We start from the raw sequence: 10,309 nt of genomic DNA on the forward strand, positions 1-10,309 counted from the left end.
ACACTAAACATACCGACACTTTGTATATACCTATTCATACCGCGAGCGGTCAAATGACGGTTTACATTGTTTTCGCTATAACTTTTTTGTTTCTCAACCGATTTCTTTAAAATTTATAGTTTTGAAAACCTTATAACGTGACTCAAATATGTTTCTCAGACAGTTTTCAGCTACAATCAATTATTTTAAAGTTATTTTAAGTCCAAGATTTTTTTTATGAAAAAACATGCTTCAGGAAAATTGTTATAAATCAGTTATTTAGTGCTCGAAAAAAATTTCACTTAGAGCCTGAGAAAACTGAAGTTAAAGGCTATATGTTGCACATACGGAAATTTTTATCAAATTTTTTTTAAGATCATGGCCACAAAAAATGTAAAAAAGTTGTGTAAAACCGTACTTTTCAATCAATCAACCGCCAAAGCTGTTCCTATTACAGTAGGGAAAATTTAAAAAGTGAATTGGAAAGGGGACGTAATTTGTCATATTTTGGCATCTTTAGATTTTTTAAAATACGAAATACATAATTTATGACGAATTTTCAAAGGTAGCTGTTTTTCAAACAATTCATCAATTCGGATTTTTGATACAATTCCTACACCTAAATTCAGCTTTGCACTGGATTTTGAGTATGTTAACGTAAGGTTTAGGCAAAACAATTATATGCAAAAGAAAGAAAATTTCATACTGGTTCTAGTGACGTAACTACATTGGCGGTGCGATGCTTGACAAAAATATAATAAATATATTACTGAAAGTAAAACCAGAAAATTTGAGCGAATGCTCGTTTGTTTTTTGGTTTCCTTTCACCCGTCTTCGTGTGCAAAATAGCTTTGAGATATTACCACCCACTGCGCCCGTCTGCCAAGCAACAATTTGTGCTGACTTCTCAAAATTCAGAAACTACTTCACTGTTTTATTTATCATATTTTTGCTAAGCATTGCACCGCCAATGCTGTTACACCACTAGAATCGGTATGAAATTAGCTTTCTTTTGCATATAGTTTTATCGCCTAAACCTTACGTTAACATACTCAAAATCCAGTGCAAAGCTGAGCTTAGGTGTAGGAATTGTCTCAGAAAATCCAGATTGATAAAAAGTTCGAAAAACAGCTACCTTTGAAAAGTCGTCATATATTATGTATTTCATATTTCACTAAATCTAAAGATGCCAAAATGTGACAAATTACGTCCCCTTTCCAATTCACTTTTTAAATTTTCTCTACTGTAATAGGAACAGCTTTGGCGGTTGATTGATTGAAAAGTACGGGTTTTACACAACTTTTTTACATTTTTTGTGGGCATGATCTTAAAAAAAATTTGATAAAAATTTCCGTATGTGCAACATATAGCCTCTAATTTCAGCTTTCTCAGGCACTAAATGAAATTTTTTTCGAGCACTAAATAACTGATTTATAACAATTTTCCTGAAGCATGTTTTTTCATAAAAAAAATCTTGGACTTAAAATAACTTTAAAATAATTGATTGTAGCTGAAAACTGTCTGAGAAACATATTTGAGTCACGTTATAAGGTTTTCAAAACTATAAATTTTAAAGAAATCGGTTGAGAAACAAGAAAGTTATAGCGAAAAGAGTGAAAACCGTCATTTGACCGCTCGCGGTATGAATAGGTATACCACATGCGTTTTTCGAAAACCACAACACTTAGAAAAAATTTAAAAACGCAAAAATACTTGCATTTTGAAAATAAAAATAGTCCTGTCGTTAAATTGGCGAAAAAAAAATATATAAGGCGTAATCACCCTTCAAAGTTTGAAAACCGTCATTTGACCGCCTCCGGTACGTTTAGTGTTAAATAAGAGAAATTCATCGCAAAACATATCTGTCATTCGAAAGTACTGTTCATGAGTTAAATATGGGAAAATTAAAAAATATACTGGTTTTTCTCCGACTTTTGTTTTGATGCAGATTTTGTTAAACTTCATCTATCATACAGAAACCATCAACAACCTCAATTCTTGAAAGGAACTAATATTGAAATTAGGTCATTCTGTAACAAGCTTCGCGGGCCACAAAAATGATGTTTTGGCCACCCATGGTATAGACATTCCAAAATGGTATAATTTATGAAAAAAAGCAACCGTAGTTTTGAAGATACAGTCAAAATAGAAATCCGGATCTGTATGACCCTGACCGGCTTATTGTCCTTTTTTTTAACCGCAAAGAGTACCTTTGCTACTGCTTCAACATCCCCAGAACATGTGGAGAGTGCTGTTAGGATTGTTTCGCCACTCGGCTTCTGCATGAGCAAGCAGCGGCAAAGCTCAAAAACTCCCTCTCTACTGGCCCGGACGGTAGATATACCATGTACCTTTTCAATACGATTGATACCTGTTTTACTGACTCCTGTGAGACTCATCTTTCAAGCTTCTCTTGACAGAGCCACCTACCCTTCACTGTGGAAGGAAGAGCTTACATGTTTCCAGTCCATAAAAAGGGGGATCGGAGAGATATCAACAACTATAGACGAATTTCTGCTTTATGTGCAATCTCCAAACTATTCGAATTAGTGGTCATGGATCCGATTTTCTCGTACTGTAAGCAACATTTTTCAATAGATCAGCACGGTTTTATGCCCCAACGCTCCACGACAACTAACCTGTTGATTTCAACCTCCTATGTACACGAAAGTTTTGCTGCTAAGTCTCAAACTGACGCCATTCATACCGATTTGTCAGCAGCGTTTGATAAGGTGAACCACGATATCGCCATTGGTAAGCTTGGAAGCTTAGGATTCTGCGGACCTTTACTTAACTGGTTCCGCAGTTACTTAACTGGACGTAAATTGACAGTTCGCACTGGAGACACTCTCTCCAGCCAGTTCTCTGCGTCCTCCGGTGTGCCCCAAGGTAGTCACTTAGGACCGATTATCTTCTTAATCTATTTTAACGATGTGCTCGCACTTCTCGACGGCCCGAAACTTTGTTATGCTGATGATCTTAAACTGTTCTACGCCATAAACGGTCAGGACGACATTGATTTCCTGCAAAACCAGTTAAATCTTTTCGACATCAACTGCCTGCCTTTGAATCGCAGTAAATGTGCAGTTATCAGTTTCTCTCGAAGACGGCAGCCTTTTTGCGTGGAGTACTTCTTAGGAGACGAGTCCATTGCGCGGGTGGACCACATCAATGATTTGGGCGTTGTACTCGACCGAAAGCTGGAATTCAAAACACATACGAACTACGTCGTCGATAAAGCTTCTAGAAGCCTCAGATTTTTATTGCAGCATAGTTCGATCCATCCTCGAATACGCATCAGCTGTCTGGTGTCCCTACTACCAGAACGATAACGAGCGGCTCGAGGCTGTCCAGAGGCGCTTTTTGCGTTATGCCCTCAGACAGCTTAACTGGCAAGACCCGTTCCTCATGCCAAGCTATACGCACATCGTTGTCGTCTCATAGACATGGATACTCTCGAAGCCCGAAGAAATGCAACACGAGCTTCTTTCGTCGCCGATCTACTGACATCGCGTATCGATTGTCCTACGCTACTGGAAGCTATTCCTCTTAATGTGAGACCCCATGGACTGAGAAACCAGGACCTTCAACTGTATGTCCCCATTCGATTTAACAACTATGGAGCCAATATACCCAAGTAACACACAAAAGTAGAACTGGTTTTATAATTCTTGCAAGGAGTTTTATAAGTGATATATTATACCGTTTACTATTTTAAAATGTGTTCATTGAAAACCTATTCACAACATATCACCAAGATAGCTACAAGCGTCTTATAAAGTCAATCTATGAAACAGCAATAAATTTATCTGATTGTTTTTTTTATTTGACTCTTTGTGCAAGCTATAAAACATTTTTATACCTTAAAACAAAAACCATTTGAAAAAGTCATAAAACACCTGCATACAGACCTATTTTGATCTATAAAAGCCTTTTTAAATTATTTTGTAGCACTCGTGTTCTTATATGATCTTTACAAGAAGCTTCGGTTTTATAAATGTTCCTTAATGACTGATTCTGGCCTCTTTAAACCGTTTATATGAAAAAAAATCCCTCTATAGGCCAAAATAACCTTGTAAGGGGTATTTCGCCATATAAAGGGTTTATAAAAGAAAGTTATGCAGTTATTGATCAAAATGTAAACAATAAGATGTTTTTCAACAGCAAAAGGAGAAATAATTGTTTTCGCGTTTGTCAGGAACAACAACGTATGAAATTGACCTCGTCGCTCGTTAGAAAAATGGAAAGGAATGCTGCTCAGGATGACTTATCCGCTGGAAGTGTACAGCTTACCGGAATTGGTCTTGTTCCGCGATAATTGAAGTTTCCGTGAAAATAATCGATGAACAAAGTTGTCTCTCAAGAGCATCAGAGCATTGTGTTTTTCTAAGTGAATAAAGTTATCTTTGAATAATTTGGAAAGTTGTGTCAATTATTTTCATGGCATGCTGCATATTTGATTACAGCTGAGAGAGCGTAGTGTTGTTGTGGCATCTCAGGTGCAATTATTTTGTTTGCTACGAGCCTAAATCATATTTTTTAAAGATATTAACCAGAAAATGATATGTGATAATTTTACATTCAATAAAAGTTTTAAGCAAATGCTCTAAATTTTTTTATTTGATTATCCATTACTTTACCGCCAAAATTATATTAATCGGAAAGGTTTTATTAGACACATGTAATGGTATTTCAAGAATTTTTCTAGAAGGCCTCGACACTTTTTGTGTTTATAAGACTTATCAAAATGCCTCAAAGAAACGCATCAAGGCTAAAGAAGTTTTGTAGGGAAGCCTCACAGAATGCTATATAACTTTTCCGATTTATAGAATCGGCATCCAAGCCTCTTTTTCGAATTTTATGCACTTTATTAAAACATAAAAGTTTTGTAAAAGTGTATTAGTTCGATAAGTTATTTTAAGAAAACAAAATCGTTTTTAAGTGGTCAATAAAGACTATTACAAATTTTATATATCAGCGCCATTTTTATGACAAATAATGATGAATCTATAAACGATGTCTTTCTTTTTTAGAAAGTAAACTTTATCTGGTGCATGTTTTTAACACATTTTTACATCATTACGGCTGATATAATGTAGAAAAAATGTTTACCAACCGCATAAAAGATTCAAAAGTTGGAAACGATATTCGATTAATATTATTTATCGGATTATTATTCATTTTAAGTACGAATTTTAGCTGGCCCCTAATTTTTCTCAACTTTTCTCATACATATTTGCGGTAAATTTGAAAGCGCAAGTGAATCAACAACAGGCAACGAAATTCAGGATGAAAAAATAACATTGATTTACTGAATAAAATGATGATGAACAGGATAAGCTTTGTGTTTAATTTTATTTTTATATTTGTTTCAGACGAGATTAATTTGTTTTAAAATTGATCACCAGTATCCTCATTAAGGAGCAGAATTATTTGTAGATGAAAGTAATATAATTAATAGGTTTTATAAGCGGAATTTATAAAGAATTTTAAATTTGATTTGCCATGTCAAAGTTTTATAATTCGCTCTACAGAACCTACTGCAGAAGGGCCTTTTTGTGCTGCTAAACGTTGTATTGCAGTTTTATTGATCCTTACATAATCGGACGCGGTTTTATAGCTTTGATTTATAGTTGGTATGGATTCCCTTAGAAAACCTAAATTGTTACTTGGGTAGTGCATTCATCGGTGTGATGAAAACGTTCAACCGCTTTTCCGAGCCTATCGACTTTGACGATTCGAGGGATGTTTTCCGAAGAAAAGTTTTAAGAATATCGAGAAATCGCTAATTAGATTCAAATTTTGTGTAGCTTTAACTTTAAGTCGTCATTTGGACCTATATTTGGTCTGTTGATAGAATAAACAAATTACCAAATTAAAATTATGGAAAGGAAGGTTAATTATGTATCGATGTTGAGATGGAAAAAATACTTCCGGAATGTTTTTATATCCTTTTCAAACAACGAACCAGTTAATGGTGGCTCCAGAGAGAGAAAAAACTGTGAATATATTGTTTGCACTTGAAAGGTCTTGGCTGGTTACTTGCAGTTTTCGTTTGGTCACAGTATTGGGACCACGGTTGCGATCCGTCATCGTCATGAGGCGCGGAGCTGTGACTGTGAACACTTTTGTGACGTTTGAGTTAAAGTTTTGGACTTTCGTTCATGGAAATTAATCTGGTCAAAGAACCAAATGCTTATTTGAAGACCACTTGCGTAACGATTCGGAAAAGGGACGTTTCGGATAAAACACAACGGCTAATTGTTTATCTTTTGTAGAGTTGATTTATTTTTTAACTCTTTATTATTTGCTGTATCATTTTTTCTCTTCTTTCTTTTTTTCAATCATGCAATATAATGTTTGATGATATCATCCATCTGTTGCAGTTTTATAATTTGCCTTCAAAACGTGGTTTACAACATGAATGTAAATTTTCCATTAGTCTTCAGCACACAGACTTCTGCTGTTTATCAAATATTCATTGGTTGATTTATATATTGCATTTACCTATTTTCTCAAGACATTGAAATTACTAGAATTATACCATATCCTCACAGTGAGGATGTTAGAGAAAATAAAATGCGTTATTCTAGCTTTTGCTTCAATAACCCACCCCGTGAGCCTGAGAAATTTGAAAAACAGTTTCATTCAACGAGTTTTTGGTGTTGCTCTTTCGTTCTGATAAATTTTACTTTAAACCTGATTTGGATCTATACCGTTGTTGTACTGTAATAGTTCGAAATAGAACTTTTAGAGACCGCATATATTGGTCCGTATAATGGCCACACATTGGAGAGAAATTTATGTCAAATGGTAAAAGGTAGATGGCTTCAGTCTTTCCCCACATTCGGCATAACTTCTAACTTTTCTTCGGAAGGGGTTCAAGAAGCCATACAACGGCGAACCATAAGAGTTGATACAGCGTTTCTAAATTTAGAAAAAAAACTAGAACCATACAGATGGTCACCTCAATGAATGTGGAAATTATTGGCGTTGTTTTGAGATTACGATTCAGGCTCCATGGAACATCGATAGAAGAAAACCGCTACCAATAATATGGGTCTTTGTTTGAGCTGTTGATTTAATCCTCCAAATGAATTATGTTTTACTGTTAGGCGATTTCAATTAAGCTAATTTCATATAAAGTTGCCTTCTTTCAATTCACAAAAAAATAAATTAATACTTTACCATTTACGATCTGCTCTAATGCGATTTCAATAGTTAATAATTTGGGCGATGTTTTAAAGAATTTCTAAAATTAAATCCTTGCTGATTGAAGAGTAAAAAAACAAATTTAAAATAAACAGCAAATATGCAGCTGAAAATTAACATTCAATAACGTATCAGACTATGTGCCTTATTCCCAGTTCCGATCGAAAGTAATACCATGCAAAAATTCTATTCGTTAGAGCCGGAAATAAGAAGCTATTTTTCAATTGCACATTCTAGCGAAATCCGACTGGAAAATGTTTATCCAGTTGAGTTACTTTCGATCGGAACCAAATGTTAAACTGTATGCAACTTCTGGATATAAGTAATTGTAAGAACAGGCCACTCAAGACTATAGATGAGGGCTTTTGTTGGCTTTTTTAATGGATTAAGAAAGAGGAACATAATAGTTGACTTTTTGCGTTTAACAGTTAAGGCCCAAAAAGAGTTCACTAGTAGTACGCTTTCATTTTCGTTTCATTGTTATAACCTTTTTTTTAAGATAAACTTAATTTGTGATAAGCACATTCAAATCTGTTCATTACAAGTGCCATTTATTTTTGCGCCTACATTTTTTATAGTCACAGGAAATGGAAGGTCCTTGTGATGTCAGTTTTTTTCCATTCTAAGGAAGTACACAGTTTGCGAATCTAATGAACTTAGACGCCTTGAATCTTGATAATTACAAAGGAAATACGCGCTGAATTTATGTCTTTTGAATGCCTTTTCTTAGCACTGCGCGGTTTTTGTACGAAGATCTCTAAGACCGGCTACAGCAACTTTCATTTTTCTTTCAACAGTTGCACAACTTGTCGAGAAACAATTTTCTAGAAAACTCGACCAATCAACTTGCTTGAAATTTCTACTATTGAATTCAACTTTTTGTCATGTCTATTTTTAAACCTATGGAATGAATTCAGATCCTATAACCTTTTTCGAAGATGTTCAACATTTTTGATTACATAAAAGCTGGCCCTCTTATATCTGTACAAACCAATCAGGTTTTAGAGCATGATTACATTTTTGGCAATAATTTTATTAATAATTACTATTATTTCTTTACCAGATGATCGTATGGGCATTTGAATAGCTTTCAAGAAGTTCTTTATTTGTTGAACTTTTTTAAATGAACGGAACGACGGCTCCGAAAAGCATTGTATCATTTCATACAATCTGACGTCATAGCTGTTTATCGGTACAAATCATTCCAGAAATTGGTTCCCGCCAAATTTTAAAACTGTTAAGAACATCTTTTGTATATACGAATGATAATTTATAGATTTTCTATATAGTTTAGTCGCTGAATTACCACTTTTAATCGTTATTACTACTGTTTATATTTTGTTTGTTTTTCTCCATTTTTCAAGTTCTCTTATTGGACCAATTTTGGCTTTGTTGTCTTGTTCTTTATTTCTTCATCATTTGTGTTAAAGTTTTTTTTGTTTAGTGCTGACTATAAGCGCAGTTTGTTCTCTGTTCTTTCGTTATTCTGATGAAGAAACTGATTTCCTCAGCGCTTATGTTTATTCAACTTCCGCTGCTGTGTGTTGCTTACTGTAATATCAGTTTTATATTGTACATATACATCACCTTTTTTCAACCTTCCTTCGCTTGTTCTGCTATTTGCAACTTTTTGGGTTATTTTTTAATTGTTTTAGTGTGATCTGTTAAAATTGTCCCACGGGAGCGACCGACAGTCAATCCGCGACTTATCCCTGTTGCTTTCCAACGTTATTGTTCGATCATCGTACATCATCACATATTTCTCTAATACGGATTTTATAACTTTATCGCGAATGTTCGCGCACCTACTTCTGCAGTAAAAAAATGTCTCTTGTTGCTTCTGTTCACTTTTCTCGCACTTGAAAAAAGGTAGCCTTACGAAATCCCTCAAACCTTCCACGATATATAAAAAGAAACAAAATTAATCGAAACTCGTTTACCATATTTTCACATTACGAAACCCTCACGTTGTATTAGTAGGTAGTAGCAATAAAAGTACTATCAGTAACCATCTTCTTCCAATAACTGGATCCTTAGCGTTTTTATACGTTCCCATTATTTCATTGAATCATTCCGGCAATCGCCCGCGACGGCAGTTAGGCACCCAGGCGGAATTTGTTCCCAAGTTGCGCGCGCATGTAACACGCCGTACCCTAGGCTGTAATGGGTCACGGCGACGGCGTGCATTACTGTGTTTATGGAAGTTGAAGGTTTGGAAACAGACTCTAAACTAACATAAACCTGAGAGGGCGGTTGCACGTAGCCTTATTCGATATGAGATCATAGAAAATAAATTAAAAGGTGATTGAATATCGTATACTTTTTCTTTGATGATCCATGTTGATAAGGTGAATGGGAGTTGAAACACTTGCCCTCCCTTCCGTTGGACAACAACAGCATTGCGCAGTGGAAATATCACAATTTGTTGTTTTAATGTTGATATTTCCACTTTTCCATTATGCGCAAGTTAGATTAGAATAGACAGTATTGTAAATGAATGATAACTGCCAAAATTAGATAGGCAATTTAATTGTACAAGAATTAGATGGAAGAGGATGTTAACAATTGGCATGGTTAGGTATTCAATGTTCAATGTGCTACTAGGCAAGGTAAAGTAACAGTTTCCTTCTCCCCAATGCTCTAGTAAGTGTGCATTTGCGGTTTATGAATTTCGAAGGCTTATTCTTAAATCAAGCATTTTACAAGAACTAGAGGCTTATTGGATTAAGGTGCTGTTTAGATAGTTTTCGGTCAAAAATATTTCCTTTGCGTTTCAAAACTTTTTGATAGAATTGTCTATTTTTTGGTTAGGTATGAAATTCAAATAATGAAGTAAAAGATAGATGATAGCACAGTACAATAAAATTGGAGATTTATAAATAGGAGTGTAATTTATTTCATCCGAAAAAGATTGAAGAAAGTTGTTCTGTGAAGTTGTAAATGTTCGAGATTTTAGAAGAACAGCATAGTTCTTTCTCGTTTTAATACTTTTTTATTGTAGTTCGATCTTATAGCTTGATTAGGTTTGAAATTCAAATAAGGAATGTAGAAGATAGAAGGTATGATTCTGATAAACAAGAACCTACTCGTCCAGGAAAATAATATCGGGGTTTTAAAA

The sequence above is a fragment of the Uranotaenia lowii genome, chromosome 3, assembly GCF_029784155.1.
Source record: "Uranotaenia lowii strain MFRU-FL chromosome 3, ASM2978415v1, whole genome shotgun sequence".
NCBI lineage: Eukaryota > Metazoa > Arthropoda > Insecta > Diptera > Culicidae > Uranotaenia > Uranotaenia lowii.